This window comes from Passer domesticus, chromosome 3 (assembly GCF_036417665.1).
Source record: "Passer domesticus isolate bPasDom1 chromosome 3, bPasDom1.hap1, whole genome shotgun sequence".
NCBI lineage: Eukaryota > Metazoa > Chordata > Aves > Passeriformes > Passeridae > Passer > Passer domesticus.
In genome coordinates, this window is record NC_087476.1 from 65,665,791 (window position 1) to 65,684,434 (window position 18,644).

Below are 18,644 nucleotides of genomic sequence, written 5' to 3' on the forward strand. Positions count from 1 at the left end.
GTTGATTTTCCATATCTGCCATCTTCTTTTAGGAAAATTATGTTTTCAGTCTCCAAAACTCTCTCTTAAGGGTAGGGAATACAAATGGGCTAAGGTTTCTTAGCACTGATACAGCAGCTAGTGTCTCCTGTCTTTTATTTCCCCAGTTCTTTTCACTCCTTCACAATCGGGTTTTGGTCAAGTCATACCTGAGGGGCACAATGAAGGAGGTCGTGGAACAACCTTTTTATTGTAAGGCTTTTCCAGATAGACTAGTATAGTTGAAAGTTTAGACATAATAGGCAAAGGAGAGATAGGACTCTGTGAAATTGGGGTAGTTTGTAAATTAAAGTCGCAGTTTTGTAAATGAAAGTCAGAATTTGTTTTTCAGGCAACAGAAGTTGTGGTACACCACATGAAAATGTGAATACCTTCACTGTTAATGAAGGAGGAAGGTTTAAAGCTTCCTGTGCCTTGGTTCCCCACTCCGAATTGAAGAACACCATACCTTATCTGCATGTGTAATTCATAACTGCTGGTAAAGGCCTGGAGGTTAGTTCATGGAAAAGAATATCAGAATTCTTACTGCGTTTACTGTGGCAGCCTTATTTTTGTACTAGGCATTCAAATGGCTTCACTCTACAGCAGTTTCTCATGGCCATGCATTGATGAATTTCATATCTTTACATTCTGAATCCTGCTTAATATCAACTGTGACAGCAGTGACAGTACAGCAGCAGTAGGGTATGCACTATGAGTTTGTGTCGTAAATTCTTGATTGATTTTCTCTGTTTCTCAAATTCTGTATGCCCAAGCTCCCAGTGACAACATATATACAGCATGCAAACTTCAGTACTTATGCTTGGCAAACAGATTGGTTTATCAACCTATTTGGAAAAGAATGTGGGCATTAATTGGCATTAATTTGCATGCTTTGTTCATCTTGTGTGTTTTGTTTGTCTATGGATTTAGGGTGTCTGTGAGAGTCAAGGATAAAATGGCTATTGTCTCTTTGCTCTTTTTGACTAGCATAAATAACTGTTCCCACATATAGTGTTGGCTGTATTTTTCAGAGGAAAAGATTATAGATAGCTTTGTTTGCTGTTTTCTTCTGCCTCTACTGATGAGGTTTTCCATAGCATGCTGGGATTTCAGAAATGAACAAAATAATCAGAGATGAATATTTAAAGTTCTACGTTGTCCTGATATGCATAAAATCCTCTGTTTATCAGGAGCAAAAATATAGCTGGGTAACTAGTAATGCCACCACACACAGAGATTTGGAAATAGGGCTTCAGTTTTATATTTGAATGAAGCTCAGCAAGGAGACATCCCATGTTTTACAAAGCCTCTGGGAAGGACTAATGAATACAGCCTTCTTGTCAGCACCTTTCTCTGACAAAAGTGGCCTTGTGATCTTTTGCTCTGTGACACTCAGACCAATCCATGTGTTCCTGTGTGCCAAAGTCTCCAAACAGATTATTAGTGCATGCCACAAGTCAGCTCTCACAAATTTCAGATTTAAAGGGAAGCTTGTCCTAAGGACCTGCACATCTTTTTCTAAGATCTTAGAGTTTTTAAATTGTATTTGGTTTATTTCTTGTAATAAAAATATGAGGAACTACTTTGACCTGGAAAAGAAAAGTAACCTCAGCAAAACATTATGGCAAAACATGTGTTTAGAGATGTTCGATGAAAAGATCTGCTATTCAGACAAAAACCCCCAGAGACTGAAATGAGAATTGCTGAGTTGGGGTGAAAGAGAGGGTTTTGTGCCATAAGGAGATGGTTACTAAGGAGCAACAGGTTATGGTTTGTAACCAATTCATGTTCTTGGATATTTATCTCAGAAAGATCTGCTGAAAATGAACCCTAACATCTCCCACAAGAGAACCAGGATCATAGAACTGGAAGTTTGTGAAATTATTTTGGTGCTTAGCCCTGAATATATCTGTTGGATTAGTTTGTTTGGTTCTTTGTTTTTACATTCTGATACTCAGCAACAGCTTTACCATAATTAGTTTTGATTTTTTTTTTGTCAAATTGAATACATTAGTAAAACATTCATTAAAGGAATTTGAAAAAACATCAAATAGAAGTATGACATTTTTCCACCTTAGTACCCCGTTATCATTATTTCTCTCTTTAGAATAATCTTTCTGAATATATCTAGGAAGTTAACTCCTGTTACAAGGATGTATTTAATATTTTGATATCAATATACATTACTAAATACTGTGGGAAATCAATATGCTGTTGCACCAAAGTACTTCATTTTTTACAGTCCTGTAGTAGACTTGACACTGATTCCAGCTGAAACTTTTTATGGTTACTAGAGATCACCACTGTAATCTGTACTTCCTTTTCTGTTTTTGTCCTTATAGGTAAATTCTAGTTCATTGTGAAGATTTAAAAGAGGTTAAAATATTATTATAGTTTACAGTATAAAATTTGCAATGACTAAAATGACCTCACTGATAAATGAAGCAAGTTGGGATGAATTTTTGAATTTCTAGCTTATATCCTGAATAGAGCACTAGAAAAACAAAAAACATGTTCTTATTAGCATAATTCAATACTCTGGAGAGACAGGGCAATTGCATTTGAATTAACTAATTTGCAAGACATTAGAAGAAACTAGATCTGCACAAAAGTGCACAAGATAACAGAGCCATTACGGGCGCCAGAGCAGCTTTGTGAGGTGTTTGTAGGGGACTGAGATCCAGCACCTGGACAAAAGGTACCCCAGCTTTGGGGGCTGAGACCATTTCCCCACGTTCTGAGCAATTACAGCTGATAAACACTGTCTCCCCTTCTCAGGGAATGCAGGACACAATAGCACTTTGGCTGCTCCAGATTTTCTGTGGTTTCCCCTAAGTCCCTGTGCATGAAACATCTTTGCTTTGCCTGGGTTTAAACACACCAGGCAAGAAAGTCAATGAGCTGCAACAAAAAGTGTTGGCAACTAAACCAGGAAGAGGAGCTGGGACCTACATTCTCCCAGCTCCTCAAATTAGCTGTGAGATGGAGGAATACCTGGGGACAGAACACACTTTGCTGTCCTAATTAGGGTCACACTGGAATAGAATTCACAAGAAATAAGGAACAGTGATTTTATTCCTATTCATATTACTCTTAATTTTTAATGTCATACATTCATGGCACATCGTTATTTTTGTTTTTAATTTAATGTCTAGTGTTTTGATAACCTGCAGGGTCAGATGGCTCTTTAGTTAGTGCTTCCAGGTACATCTAAGCTCTGGATTGCAAAGAAGCATCTAGAAACCCACACATGACTACTAGGAATATTTCTAGTTTGTTTCTGCCCTATTTACAGAGGAGGAAGAAAGACAAAAGCAGCCTAAAGGGAATGCTGTAGGGAAAGGGATAACCAATAAAATCTCTACAACATCATGCCTCTAAGTGCAAGAAGCCAAGAAGGAGCAGCACTGATGAAAGAAATGTTCAGGGAAGTGGAGCAAAGAAGGCATGAGTTGGAAGAAGTAGGAAATAGCAAACTGACTGGTAGAGAAAATAGAAAAGAGCACAGCTATTTTTTTCAAAAGTAAGCAGTCATAAAGACAGCTGTAGACGAAACTCTTATTTCAAACTATTGGTTGTTTTTATTGAAGACAAACTCTAGGACAATCCTAGGTGAATATGTGCAATTTGAACCTTTTATGCCTAGGATTCAGATGTCCAGATGGGAGCTGTTGGATATGATGCCTTTATTTAACAGCTAGCACATCTTATGAATATGGTGTGATTTCAGTTTCCTGCGGTTTGCTCACAGTACTCCCTCTACAGACTTGGCTTGGACTCATTCTGCTCTCACATCATTTTGTGTTGCAACATCAGCACAGGCTTTGAATAGTTCTGCACTTGGCATTCTCGAAAGTTATCTCTTAATACATTTTATCGAGTACCTCTCCATCAAAATCAGACATAATTAGTTATTGGCACCCTTAGCTTGGGTACAAAAATAAATCTGCCATTTTTAACTATTGGTTGAATATATAATCTTCATATAGAGTGCTCACTCTGAGAAAAACATGCAGTGGAAGGTCCCTGCACATATGGTCCAGGCCAGGATTTAAGGCAAGCGACTCGTCCCTAGTGGAGCCTACCTAAGGCAGATTATTAAAAAAGTCAAAGCATCCTATTAATTCAGCAAATCTGTCTCTAACATTTAAGACTGGCCCTTGAAGCAAGGTCAGGACCACAGTGTTAGCAAGTGTGGAGGTAGGCAGGTAGGCCCTCTCTCTCCATCATAATTCTTTCTCCAGGTCTTTTCACTGGTAATATCTAGTCTCATGTAAATTAAGAAATCTGTAAATGTTGAACTGGAAAGATAGGAAACTCTATGAGGAACTTTGAGATTATAAAGAGTTTATTTTAATGTATTACTTACTCATATAAGGACAAAGATGTTGAGCTGATGAAAAGAATTTGAAGAGTGTCTCCCAGAGGAAGGAACTTTTAAATGAAATTCTACATTCCCCAATAATGTCTCTTAGAAAAACTTTATTCATTATTTTAAATCTCTAGTGTTCAAAAACTTACCATATGTACCCATTAAAAAAAAAGAAGGAAAAAAAAGAAAAAAAGAAAGAAGTTTCAGAATTTACCTGTGTTTTTTTTTTGGGACATGGTTAAATGTTCAAAAGTTATTTACATTATTTATTGTGTGGGAAAAATAATAGGAACAGACCACTAAACAGTAGCAACTAAATCCAAATTTCACCACTATCATTACCTCCATTCTTACCCTGAGTGATTCTCTTGCCTTTTGCCAGTCTCAGGTCTCCTATAGATGGAAAGATGGGGAACGCTGCATCTCAAATGATAATCCCTTGTATACATGCTACATAAGTGTTGTGACATGGAGTCATGACTTTTCATAAACAAGATGCTTACTTCCTGCATGCTGCATACCAGGTGTTGCTAAATAAGATGTCACCAAATAAAATGGTAATTGGTAGTTTTGCAAGAAAACCTTCTCAGTTTGTCTGTGCAACAAATGAAAGCAAAGTAGTTACCTTGTATACAACAAACCGTTTCTATGATTTTTTGAAACAGGAAAGTTTTCCTCTTTCTTTCTTTGGAAAAAAATGACCTTATTTCATGTAGTACATTTGTATAATTAATTTTTAATTTATTCCAATATTAAAGGGCAAATTCTGCATAGTTTAAGCCTAATATTAATTTGCATATCCTAATTAATAATGACCTCTCTACCTCACTGGGAAGTCAGTCTTTTTATTTAGCTCAATTTGTGTTAGCTTTTATTGATAAGAAAACGTGCATGCATTAATATGTGCAGATCGTGTCTGTTGTAGTATAGCAATACATGCCAGGACGTTCCTGTCAAAGAGAATCAAAAGCTGCTCTTGGATACAAACCAGTATTTAAATATATAGTGTATTAATAGTTACATCTTACAACAATTCTCTTGGAATTAGTGTCACTGTCAGCTGGGTGAGAACAAAATACGAGTGAGGAGAATGGTCCTGCACCATCCAAACTGCAACCTGACAATGTTCCAGCTGGATGAGAGTTATCATCAAGGTCAAACTACACCCATTTTTAGGAAGAGGCTTTCCTTTGGACCTCAGAATTTTACTTCATGCACCTTCAGGGTTGCAGCTGAAGCTGTGCTTGTTGAAATGCAGCAGCAGCCCTAGAAGGCTGCTGATAGCATCTAATGATAAAGCTCTTCTGAGAGATGTCCACACTTTACAAATGTGTTAGACTTCACAGATCATCTGTCTACCTGGAATGGCTTCAATCCCAAAGTGAGAGAGGAATGAACTGGAGTAGGCACAGTACATCAGGTTGTCCATTTTAAGCACAGGGTGCTGGGCTGCAATGTCACCTGCAAAAGTGTGAGACACGCTCAGACATGCTGCACCTGGAAGAAGTCATTACCATGTGAGTGAAGGTTTGATTTCCCAATAAAGCAGCTCTACACATACCTCACCCACTGAGTGGCTCAAATCCAGCTGGTTTTGAGGTGTGCTCAGATTCCACATTCTCATCCTGTGCCCAGGGATATTTAGTCACCTGTAAATGCATACATGCATGATTAAATTGTTTTCCAAGGTGAAATTAAATAGACAGACTGTATCTCTGATTTTGTATATTGGTGGAACATTTGCAGAGAGCTTAATGAAGACAATATTTCTCTGAGGGCTCCATCTTCTGTTGCTTTGTGAGGGGATTATTGAGGTAAACACTATTATTATTAAAGGGATATAGAACCACAAGCTTTTTTCCTTACTAATCTCAAATCTGATAGGAATTTACTATTGAATGTTTGCACTAATGCCATAGCATGAATGGTTAGGTGCCTGAAGATGAGAGCCATAAGACCATGAAGTAGTTTCCCAAATGTAATGGCAGATGATGTTGCAGCTTGGGACAAAATAAACAGATTAAACACCTTGGAGAAAAAAAAAGACTACAAAGGGGGTGTTTTGTAAGACTGACTTGAGGAGTGCTCCTCTGACAGTGTAGACGTAAAAAGTCGTGGGGGATCACCTGCTTCCTATGCTTGGCAGTTTGTTGAGGGAAGGGAGCACCCCCACAACTCATCTGCTGAACCCTTCCTCTCACCACAAAAGATAAGAATTATTTTGTGAGTGGACCTCCTGTCTGGATTTTTTCTTTTATAAGAATATTTGAGCTCCAAAATCACATTTCACTTTTGCACTGTTTTCGAAAATTTTGAGTGGGAGACATTTCTGTTTAGCCACAAGAGCAGGAATTGCATCTTTGATGGTTCACCATGGGAAGACTTTCAGAAAATGGTCTTATAAACAAACCTCTTGTTTCTACTAAGGTCTGTGTGCAGTAACGCTGCCTGCATCCCATGCTGACAATGGTTGCTGTCCTTAAACGGTCTTGTACCGACTTTTATTTTCAAGTAGTGAAACATTATCCACAAGACCATTCTTTGAGCATGATGTACTTTAAAACAAATTGTCAGCAGCTTGTTTTGCTATAAGAACATGAGTTCTTCCACTGACTTTTTCAAGGTGACTTTTTTCTATTTATATATTTACTCCATCAGACCGATGGACTCTTCCCTCTCCTATTTCTGAAAGTAATATGTAGCTTGCTGAGTCAGGGAATGGAAAGAGGAACTTTGCCTCCCTAGGATATTGGCAGCAAATCACGGAACACTGGGCCCTGGTGTTGTCAACCAGCCATGGCAAACACTTCTTGGCATTTGCCACTCCTTTTGTTTTAAAACTATGAGTAGTTTAAAAGCAGAGAGCTTTTGTGTGTACCCTGGGTTCCTTGTGCATGTAGAATATATAGCTGTACATAAAGCTGTGCCACCATAGCTTTAAGTGATAGATATATATACCAGATACAAATGTGTAACCAAATGTGATAGATATATATACCAGATACAAATGTGTAACCAAATGTAAATGTGCAAAAGAAAATTTGAAAAAGGAGTTTCTATTCACTAGATGTCCCGCCAGTGATGTAGAGAGCCAAACAGGTTCAGAAACACAGGAAATACCTTTAATCACACAAGCACAGGCATCTTATTTTGAAGCAGATAATACTAACTTCTTTTCCACTTTCAGAATCCTATTATCTGCCAGACTGAAAAAAAAAATAATGTGTGAAAATATGGTGTGAAAATATGGTGTGAAAAGGGCTGTTGCTGTGGTTTTCTGATCAGGAAGGAACTAGGCAATATTTGAAATCTAAAAATAAAACTTTTATTAATTACATGGCCAGTGATTATGTCAAAGATAAAAATGCTTCGGTAAATTTCAAATATATGTTTGCGGGTTTCAATTTTGTTTCAGCTATTATATCTAACAAGGTGAATGGACTGCTCTATAACAATTTTTGTATTGTTATGGCTCTGCATAGTCTTGTCAGATATGAGCTCAGTGCTGTTTGCAACAGCAAAACCATCAGCTTCTAAACTGGAATTAATATTATGATATTTACCATGCATTCCAGAGTTTATCTTCATTTCTTATTTTCCTTTATTTTGTATTACTAGCAAAATAATAGAGGAAAAAAATAAAAAGAATGCAGACACCCAAACATTTAACCTATGTAGAAGCTGCAAACTTGAGATAAAAGGAGGTCATCTTACATGTATACTTTTAAAAATTTAATTTTGTCCTGCAAGTGTTTGTTCTTATAACTCATTCACAATAGTTTTCTAAGTGTGAAATCTTGATATCTTGAAAACTGCTGACTGGACTAGTATTAGGTCTCTAGTGAGTTTTAAATGTCTCGACACCATTTAGAAATTGCTTCAGAGGTTTTCAGCTCTCTGTATTTTCTATTGCTAGCAAACATTCATGCAGCTACAGATTGACTCTGAAACTCTGGTTTCTTTTTCACTGTTTTCCCTCTTCTGCTATTTCATGCAGTTAAATGGTGTGATAGCTCCACAGTACAGCAAGGGGTTGTGAGTCTGTGTCAGAGCCTAGAAGTGTATCCTTGTGTAGAAACATATCTGAGTGCTGCTCGCTTGTGCATCTGTACTTTCACAACTTTCTGGAAAGTTAGTTTCCTATCAGCTTTCTCGTAAGTTCTAAAAAAAGGCAAGACCCTGGTGGGTAATGTGTTACTGTTTGGAATCAAGTGAAAGATCTATTATTTATATGCTTGATGTATTTCTACAAAAACTTTAGAGATGTACCCATGATAATTATTTGAAAATACAGTCAATAGAAACAGATTAAAACCAACAATCATCCCTCAAAATATGACTAATTAAATAGATGACACTATGCAGATGAAGAATCTGCCAAACACACTTAACGCCCCTTTCAAGCTGTGGGTCTAACATTAAAAGCTTCCTGAAATATTTATACATATTTATATATGTATATATACATGAAAAGACAATAATGAAGAGGATGCCATTAGCATTTAACCCCATGCAATTAAAGTAACTTATCTGCTTCTGCTGCATTTCGTAGCCTTGATTGGTTTTTGCTGTCTGGGATCCTTTGTCAACCTGATGCCTTGTGAACCTCTATAGAGACCCTAAACTGATGTAAGATGTTTCTAGTTTGGAGCAGTGATATTTTTCTTTTGTGGAAATAAGTATATGAGGACAAGAGCAAGGGCAAACTGCCCAAAGGCTGGGCAGCATTCAAGAATAAAAACTGCTCAGAAACATTCCAGCATTATTTCTTCCTCTTTCCCCTTTAAGCAACCATCACGGAAACAGCTAGATGGTATTTAGAAAGAGAATTTAAAATAAATCTTTTATTTCCCCTGGAATTACTGAAGAAATATTAAATTACATTTCAAAGGGGTTTATGATGTTTAGATTGCCTTATATTTTAAAATATACAGGACTCTTTCTGCTTAGAATATAGCATCTCTTTCAAGCTAACATGTGGTTCAATTTCCTGGATGTAGTGTCACAAAAATATGCTGCCTCTCTTTCTAACTCTCTGCAGACATTTATTTCTCTAATATGAGCTGGGGGTTTTATATATTTCACTCCATCAAGAAATCTCTCCTTTTCCTCTGTCAGAGTATTTATTTTTAAGGTGATTATTTTCCATTTGAATGCTCTTGAGGTCATCTTTTTGGGAAAGGCCAGCATGGAACTGTAGGGGTCTGTTAAACTCATTTTGAGAAAGTAAATGGTATGTTGACTTTGCACTGGCCTTTGGCAGATGGGCCAATTCTACCTTCTCCTTCAACTCTTGATTTAGAAAACATTTTTCAAATGTTGTAAGGCACTCAGGCCTAATGATGGATGTATTATATTTTCTTTAAAACTAGATAGGTCACTGAAGTATTGCTAAATAATTACCCAATAGTTTGTACTTTTTTTTTTTACAAGACTGTGAATGGGCATATTTTTGCAGTCAGATGTGGCTGAAGCCATTCCTACCCATCTGCACACACTTGGTGCTGGGGCATTTGTAGGAAGGAACATTTTTCACATCCCTTCCTTTCTCCTTCTGTCTCTGTGCTCCAGAGGAGGGAGGAAAACATTGCTCCACCAAGGACTTAGGTGGTTTTCTCATGCTGGTTTTTCTCATGCTGGTTTCACCTTGTTCTAGATTGCCATTTCTAACGTGGTAATTGATAGTCATGGATCTTTCTGTTTTTCTTTATTGAATCAACGGGGCTCCAGAAAAACTGATTTCCTGCAATCCACAAACTGCAGCTGTCAGGGACCTTGTTACAATCCAGCTCCCTCTAGCTGTGAAGATGGTGTCCTCTAGAATAATGGGGAGGAAGAAAAGCAATAAAAATAAAAAGTCTTGAAAAAAGAAAAATTTGTCCTGTTTTAATACTCTCAGAGCTCAATCTGTAACTTAGTGTATGGGGACTTCTGCTCACAAATCCTATTAGCAAACAACAGGATTTACGTATGTCGTTCTCATGATACCACTTTCAAAATTGTTCTCCTTATGATTTCACTATAGCAACATCAGTTCACTGTTTATAAGCATTGCTCATGGGTGAAAATCTTTAGAGAATATCAGTAGTGATTTGCCGCTTTAAGGACTTTTAAAAATAGCTGTCTCAGAAGAAAGCTATCCAACTTCTTATAATCTCTGTCATCCCTTTTCAAAGTGCTTTCCATTTAGGTTCTCTGTGTTCACGTGCTGGTTTCTGAAACTAGCTTGTCTCTCTCCATTCACTTGAATAAAACACTCTTTTTTCTGTTTATATAAATATTTTTTTCAAATTCTAACCCCAGTTTTCTTATGTGTTTATGAGAACTGGTCAAAAACAAGTTGTACCAAAAATGTAACGCAGTGAAGCTGATGGGAATGTTATGGAAAGTAATGCTTATCTTTGCTGATTAATTTTTGTATTTAATTGCTGTTTGGAGTTTCTACCCTCTTTGGTTAGACCTCCCTTTAAAATTTAAAATAATAGGAAAATGTGAACAATTCTTGTTCCTTTGATTTTGTTTATAGAATGTGTTGCAGTAATTCTCTAAGCCAGTGCTTTCCTGTCAACTTAAAACATTCATGTAACCTTTTCTGACAGACTTTTTCATTTTATTTATTCATATTTTCTACACTTATCACTGCTTAATCTGCTCCATTTCTTCTCGTTCTGAAGAGAGAGCATATGTATGACAAGAAATTACATTAAAAATTGCTGCCTCTTATGGGTCATGAATTGGCACTGAGCCAAGCAGACAGGACCTCTGAAGCTATAAATAGCACAGGAATAGTGGAATTATTCCCCCATATCATATTAATATGGTCCACAGGAGGCAACATTCACAAGCAGTTCCTAATTGCCAGGGAATACTGAAGTGGTGGTAGATGGGTGGACTGCTGTGTTGGCAGGTAGGAGATCTCAGTCTCAGTCAGCTACTGATTCATTACCTTTACTTCTGATTTATAAGCAGTCTTATTAATACGCCATTACTGACATCAGAGGTGGCAAAAAATGAGGAATAAATGATCAATGTTATCCAGACCTGTCTGCCCCTGAGCCACCACCCAGGGGACCATGTGGCTACTCCATTACTGAGTGTCCAGGATGCAATCCTGACTAGAAATCCAGGTACTCTGAGAAAACCAGGCAGTTCTGGTTACGTTGGTGACTTGGGGCAGATTTTGATGAATGAGGATGGATAAGAAATTGTACACATATGGGTTTTCTAGCTGCCTGGGGATGTATCTAAGCCTCTATGACTTGATTTTGCTGTGGGGAACTCACTTTTGTACTTGAATACTCACAGAGAAAGGGGGACCTTAAACAAATTAATGTTGTAAGCATTATAGTGTATTTTATCTGAAACAAACCCAAGGCGTTTCTAGGAAAACAAGCTGGAGCAGTAAATCGTAGAGAATCTCATAAATGTAAATTCAATGCCCAAGGCTTAACATTTTGCTTATTGCATCTCGTCTTTCTTTTTTCTTTCATTTTTCACTTCTCCAAGCAATGCTTCATGCAAAGATTTATTATAGCATACAATAAATTTTCTCCAAGCCAATAATTAACTCACATCTGGCTAATACATCTTGCAGAATCATAGCATGGAGCTGCTAACATTACTTTGGGAGAACATGGTAATGGCCTGTTGCTTGAGGTTGGGGTGGAGTTTATAAATTTCACTATCCCTTCAAATTAAATATATTGAATCTTGTTTGTAGAGGACGGGTATGAATATTTAAACAACTTAATGCATTGTTGAATCTATTTAGAAGTCTATTATGAAACAGTATCTATATAAGGTGCTCTGCCATTGATGGCAGGCTCTGAGTTAACAGCTACCTGAGTCAGATTGATTATGAGCCCTTAAAAAACAATTTTAAGGCAGGTGCAGAAAATTGTTTATTATGGGAACTCCATAAAATATTTAACAGCTGGTTTTGGCTAGATTTAAAGAGGTTTTTATGGGGTAAGAAAAGCTTCTGATAAAGAGAGGCAGCGTGGAAGGTGGCACAATTTGACAATCAGACAGATGATTTGATTCGTATTGGAGCTGATGATCTTGAATGATAAAAAGAGTTATTTTAAGATGGAGAATGCTTCTACTGTTCATTATTTCCATGAATAATAAAACCCCAACTCATTCATGATCAGCATTTTGTAACAGGAAGTGCAAACAATACAGCTGAAAGGGAAAAACTTTGAAATGCCATTTCCATTTCAAGCACCGGAGCAGCATTTAGCAACTCTTCACCTTGTTTTCATGGCTGCTTATGTAGCTGATTATTTCCCTACCTTCTTCACCAGACTCCTTTCCTTGAAGGATCAGAAGAGGAGAGAATCTCTCATATCCCCAAGAAATTGCTTTAGAAATTTAGAAATTTTAGAAGTCTCCTAGACACTTTGATAGCTGAGAGACGCCGAGTGAGAAACAGCTTACTTAGAGCTCGTTCAGAGCAACATTAGTTAAAGTTCAGTTTAACTGATGTTTTTGTATCTTATGTCAGTCCTCCATTTTTCTCCTTAAGACACTAAAAGTTTCTTTGTGAACAGTTTGTGCCTGTCTGAATTTTATTCTCTCTATTGTGAGTGCCAGGCCTCAGGAGGGGTCAGTTGGAAATTTATGGTTGCTGTTCTGTGAAGAACACCAGTCATGGGCCACTTTATTAATCCATTTTTTTCCAAAATTTGCAATAGTCTTGACTTTGTTTTCTTTCATTGTGCTATATGACTACTGTTACATCTTTTCTTATAACATTGTGAATCAGGAGCCAAAAGCAGGGAGATTTTGTTTGGCTGTTTTTTTATTCAATGCACCACAGACACACTACAGCAGATCAGATCCACCCACACAGTATTTCTAGCAGGAGAACATTATCCTCAGCAAGATGAGTCATCCTGCTGTTTGCTTTTCTCTGGGTTTGCTTGGATTTTTTTTATTTTATTTTTTGGGAGGAAGGTGTTCTTATTTATGCTGAATTCAAACCCAAAGGAAAGGCTTAGCCTTCACTCCCAATTATTATCTTGGAAAGAGAGTAGAAAATATGAATTTCTAGTATGGAAGAAACTCAGGGAATTAACTGATAAAATAACATTAAAACTGGAAATTTAAAATTTAAAAAAGTGTTTTTCTCTAGATGGATATGGTGGAAAAAATTTCAATGTATAACATTGGAAATCTTGTCCTGCACCTGTATGTTAAATTTTAACATCTCAGTTGACCACAGAACTTGCTTACTCTTAAGATGTCAACACTATGGAAATAAAGGTACCCAGAAAGAGATTACCATTGTGCCTTAGACTCATTAGATTTTTTTTTATGGACTTTTACAAGGTGGAGCACTCTAAATATTCAGTATCTGTTCTTTCATATGTGGAGATAATAAGACTAGGAATGTCAGGTTGCAGTTTTTCAAAATAATGACTAGAAATAATAATATTGATTATCATTATCAGCATCATCATCCGTGGTTTGCTGTTCATAACTAGTAGCATTATTGAAAAAAATTTTGTTCCGGTATGAAGGAACTGTGAAGCACTGGGAGACCCTACAGATGAGAGCCCTGGAAGAACAATAAACAGCAACTTTCAACCTGGAAAACAAAATAATGGATCTAACTGATACTTAGACACTTTTCTTAATTTTACAAACTCAAAAGAGCTGTATAACCATTGTGATAAGAAAAACAAATCCATTAATTAGGTCAGCAAGAGTTTGAAAATTAAGGTACCATGTTTCAGCAAAATGGTGAAAAAATAGCCATTTTAAGCCTAATGGTAACAAGAATTCCTCCACATTAGGCACTTGTTCTCACATATTTTACAGAGCTTTCTTATCTTAGATTTATTTCATTTTTGTATAAAATTGAGAAATGTAGAGAATGTTTTACTGGTTTCCAAACTTTGACTGTTATTATTGCTGTTCTTTCTTTCTCTTTAAAGTTGGATATACTTTCCTTGCAAACATTTATCTTCCTGTTTGTTCTCTGTCTTTCATTTTGAAATTGCAGTTTATTATTTTCTTTCTGAGAATGCAAGAAACATCATACACAGACAGCAGAATCTTTACTGAAATCAAGATGATGTATAGAAATATAAAATGCGAGAAATGGACAGAGCAATGGCAAAGTGCCCTGTAAATCTGTACAGAGTATCTGCCACAGACCTGGGAAACAGCCAAAGCCACAAGACATACATCTTCACTTGTAACTTGATTAAAACACTGATGGCAAAAATCTGCTGTCATAGCTGAACAATAATTTCCTTTATGTTGGTGTTGTGTGCTCATTGCAGATCAACCTTTCCCCTGGCATCAGTGCAAGACCCTGACTTTGAGGGGTGCACATCAAACTCGAGGGGTTTCACGGCTTTGTTTGTGAGGAAGATGACATGTTCATCTGTACAATAACAATGACTCCTTTGGAAGTACTCAAATACACAAACCCAAGCTTCCCTTCTTCCTGAAATGAAATACTTTGTCAATTTTTGTTTTCTCTGGTTTTGAGATTTTCCTTCCAATGCACTGGACATATCAAAAGTATGTATAATGAGCAGGGTGTGCTGCATCCAATTATTGCTCGTACATGATTGACTGGATGTTCAGAAATATGCTCTGGTATCCATGGTACTGTAACAGAGTCAATCCCCTATGGTTCAATGTTGGAAACCTTGTTTATATCTCTGTGCCTTCCTTTCCCTTCCTGCAGCATGAGTGTAATAATACAGGCCATTTTTCACAAATAGTTTTATAAGAGCTCCTCTATTTCGAGGTTAATAATTCCTTGCTGTAAAGGATAAATATCCTAAGTGTTCTAACATCCCCTGACTCTGACTGCCTTGAAGTTGGCCGTGCCATTCAATGAGTAGGACTCAATTTTCTTTTTAATTATTAACTTAAAAACACTGGAAAACAATTGTTGACCCTTGGGATTAGTTTCATTCTTTTATAGCCTAATCCTTCAGTTTTAAGCATGAAAAAAGTCCTTCCCCAAACTTGCCTATGTGAGTGAGAGCCTGAGGATCTGGTCTCCAGACTTTTGAAAGAGCTTATCTGACTTGGCACTCAGCTGTTTTACCTTTGTCTTAGCCAAGAGCATAATTGTGAGCAAAGCCTTTCTAGGACCATCCAACTTCCTCAATTGAGGAGAACAGTCAAATCTCTCTTAGTGAAAGCAGATTATATCCTTTAGAGATTACAAACAATATCATCTTTCTGATGTTTAGCCCATCTCTTTTTCATGCAGGAAAGTGGCAACAACAGCCAATACATTCAAGAGACAGGAAAGGATTTTTCATGAGGGATTATAGAGTTGTTTTGCTGCTCACAGCTCTTGTTTTGGTATAATAATCTCCATAACAAACTGTGCTTGATTCTGCCCCTGTTGATATCAGTGACAAAACTCCCATGGATTTTAGCTGGAACAGCACCAAAACCTATTTTACTGATGATTTGAAAGAAATTTTTTTTTTTTCTCCTAAGTTTTATATATAATTTCTTGTCCCCTTTTTTTCACTGCGTCTTTGGGAAGAGACATGGAGACCTTGTAGGAGCTTATATTATAATATCTCTGTGACTGTCACAGCAGCAAATTACAGTACTAAAGTTGCAAGGACTTTATTGTTACAACTCACAAACCTCTCCCAGAAAAGAAGGATTCAACTAAATTTCACTGAAGACCTAAATTATGAGGCATGGCATGAAGAAAGAACAGTCTGAGTCTGTGCATGTGCATTCTACTCTTCCCTTGTCTGCTTGAGCAACCTTTGGTCTTCAGAAACAGTTAAATAATTTTCTTGTGCTTAATATTTGCTATTGGAAAATATGCCAGGATATGGCACCACTCAAATCTCCCTCTGACCTAAATATTACATAGATTGTCCTACTGAGACTTCTTCTTGTTGTTGTTGCTTATCATGGTTCCTGCAGGGAATATAGCCTGAACTATTAGTACAAGGATCAGCTGTAAATTCTCCATCATAACAAAAGCTGCTAACCTGTAATTCACACCTGCGAGGCAGGCAGTGTGCATAAACACCTCTGTACACATTGCTGTGCTGATTATACTTCAAAAGCTCTCATGTTACTTAAAAGACATAAACTGATATATACACGATATGAGGGAGGTACAGTAGCTTCATGTTTCCTCTGCAGAAAGAGTTCCATGGGAACATCATGCTGTCAATTTTTAAACTAGACTCCAAGGCAAAATCCTTATTATGGGATGAGCCCTATTGGCTAAACAAGGTATGATTTTTCTGTTCAATTTTTTTCAATACAGAAAAATTCTTGTAATAAGGTTATTATAAGGAGAATAGGTTTTTTTCACTAGTATGACATGTTAATGAGAAAAATTAGGTTTTTTTAAAGTATGAGTTTTCTCACTAATATAACGTGTACCTTTATTTTACAGATGAGCTGTGGAATGTGAGCAGTGATGACAGTCATTCTCTGAGCAGTTTGAAGAATGAATGAAGAAGAATGAAGCAGTTTGAAGAAGAATGGTTTCTGAATTTATCTTTCAATGTTTTTAAGCTAGAAGTACCTTTTTAAAAATTAGGTTGATGTGGTTATAATTCATATAACCATATAAGCAATATATCCATATTGCTGTAAACTGATTTAATTTTAAATTAGATCAAATATATAGACAATCTTTACAAAGTTGTTCATGCAGAAAGTCAATGAGAAACTACGGCTCCAGAAAATATTTACTGTGCAGATAAGCCATTTGATACAGACAAGTGACCATGGAGTGACTGAGAGAGTGCAGCAAGCTACCTCTGCAGTCACAGGTCCTGCAGACATCATTATATTGAGCCTGCTGCGAGATGAAAAGTGTTCGCTTAGCTCGTGGAAAGGTGGTGTAAGGTCATGCATTGAAGCTGCAGTCAGGGTAGCAGGGAGATTGAGAGATGCACACACTGGCTGGTATTGTGATTTGACTGAAGATGAGCTCAGCCCTGGTAAAAATTGCTAGAGATTTTGTGGCCATCACTCTGACATCTGCAGTGCTACTGCATTTTGTGTATTTGCCTCCATTTTTTCTCTGAACTGTAAGGGTCCAACAGCTCAGGAGATACCCTTAGAAAGAAAGTATATGGGATTTAAACTGGGTTATTCTGGACTTTCCAGTGAAGAAGTATTTGCTGGGGAATTCTGTAACTACTCCTTTTTGCTAATTACCTAAATGAGACTTTGAGTTTACATAGCTGGTGCCTTCCATTGCTACAGCCATGTGGGAGAAATTGCCTGCTGCTAGATTTGCTGTGATTGCTAGATTTTTCTAGATTTGACAAGTGAAGGCATAAGTTAAAACATTTATTAAATGCTCCAGATTTCTCCATGCTCCAGACAAAAAAAACCGCAAAAACCAAAAAACCTCATTTTTTTGTCTTTTGTTGCTTGGGGGTTTTTTTTGTGGTTTTTTTTTTTTTTTTAAATTTCAAGATTAACTTTTGCACAACAGATCAAAAGAAATTCTCTCTGCCTCATAGTCTTAGAATTGTAGCAGCTAGGCTGAAAGCCTCAGCAAAACAAAAGCACAACAGACTGAAATTTAGCAAGAGATTTCAAATTGGAGGGACAATTGCCAACAGCTAATCTTTTATTTAGTTAGAACTGGCTTCCACCCCAGCTGATTACAAAACCATGTCCAAGGGTTCTGAATGATGTGCCAAGGAGACTTGAGGTCTGTCAACAGTAGTCTTGTTTCATGGCTGACCATGCAAGAAGTAAAAGAGAATTCTGTGAAGAAAGGTATTCATATAAAATACAGGTAGTCAAGGCAAAAGGTGATGCATTGTCTTACTGAAGGGGTATTGACAAAGGATAAATTCTAGTCTAATAACACCAGTTTACAAAGGGGCCCAGTACATTCAGTGCATAGAAATTGGCTACAAATTTAGGTGATTTGGAGCAGTTAAATTATACTTTGATATCTGTCCTCCCGAAACATCTCCACCTATTGCATTCATTCTATGCTGCCTCATTATGGCTTTATTCTGTGCCCAGGAATGATCTATGACGTTCCTCCAGCTGTGTTGGTCTGCTTTGTGCACAAAGTGAGCACAGCCCAGGCCATGCAGAGTTCAGCAGATGAGGGGAAGTGGACAAGGTGGAGACACATTAAGAGAAACCCATAGACTCATTTTTCTGCAGTGAAGGAGGAGTTGAGAGGGAAGGAAAAGGTGAATTTCTCTGTTCACACATCTTACTAACAAGGCAACAGAATTGAGGAAAGAGCTTAAGGTCT

At 37.1% G+C, this 18,644-nt stretch overlaps 1 long non-coding RNA gene across 11 annotated transcripts in view; it reads right to left on the reverse strand.

The window, feature by feature from the left end:
* LOC135296808 (uncharacterized) overlaps positions 1-18,644 on the reverse strand; it is a 44,284-nt gene that overhangs the window by 9,890 nt on the left and 15,750 nt on the right. For 9 of the 11 annotated variants that reach the window (XR_010358808.1, XR_010358807.1, XR_010358802.1 and 6 more), the window contains 2 exons: positions 5,955-6,042; positions 5,753-5,854 (listed from right to left, as the gene is read on the reverse strand). This is a non-coding gene — a long non-coding RNA (uncharacterized LOC135296808). The remainder of the gene's footprint in view (positions 1-5,752; positions 5,855-5,954; positions 6,043-18,644) is intronic. The other 2 variants (XR_010358811.1, XR_010358813.1) reach the window with 1 other exon arrangement.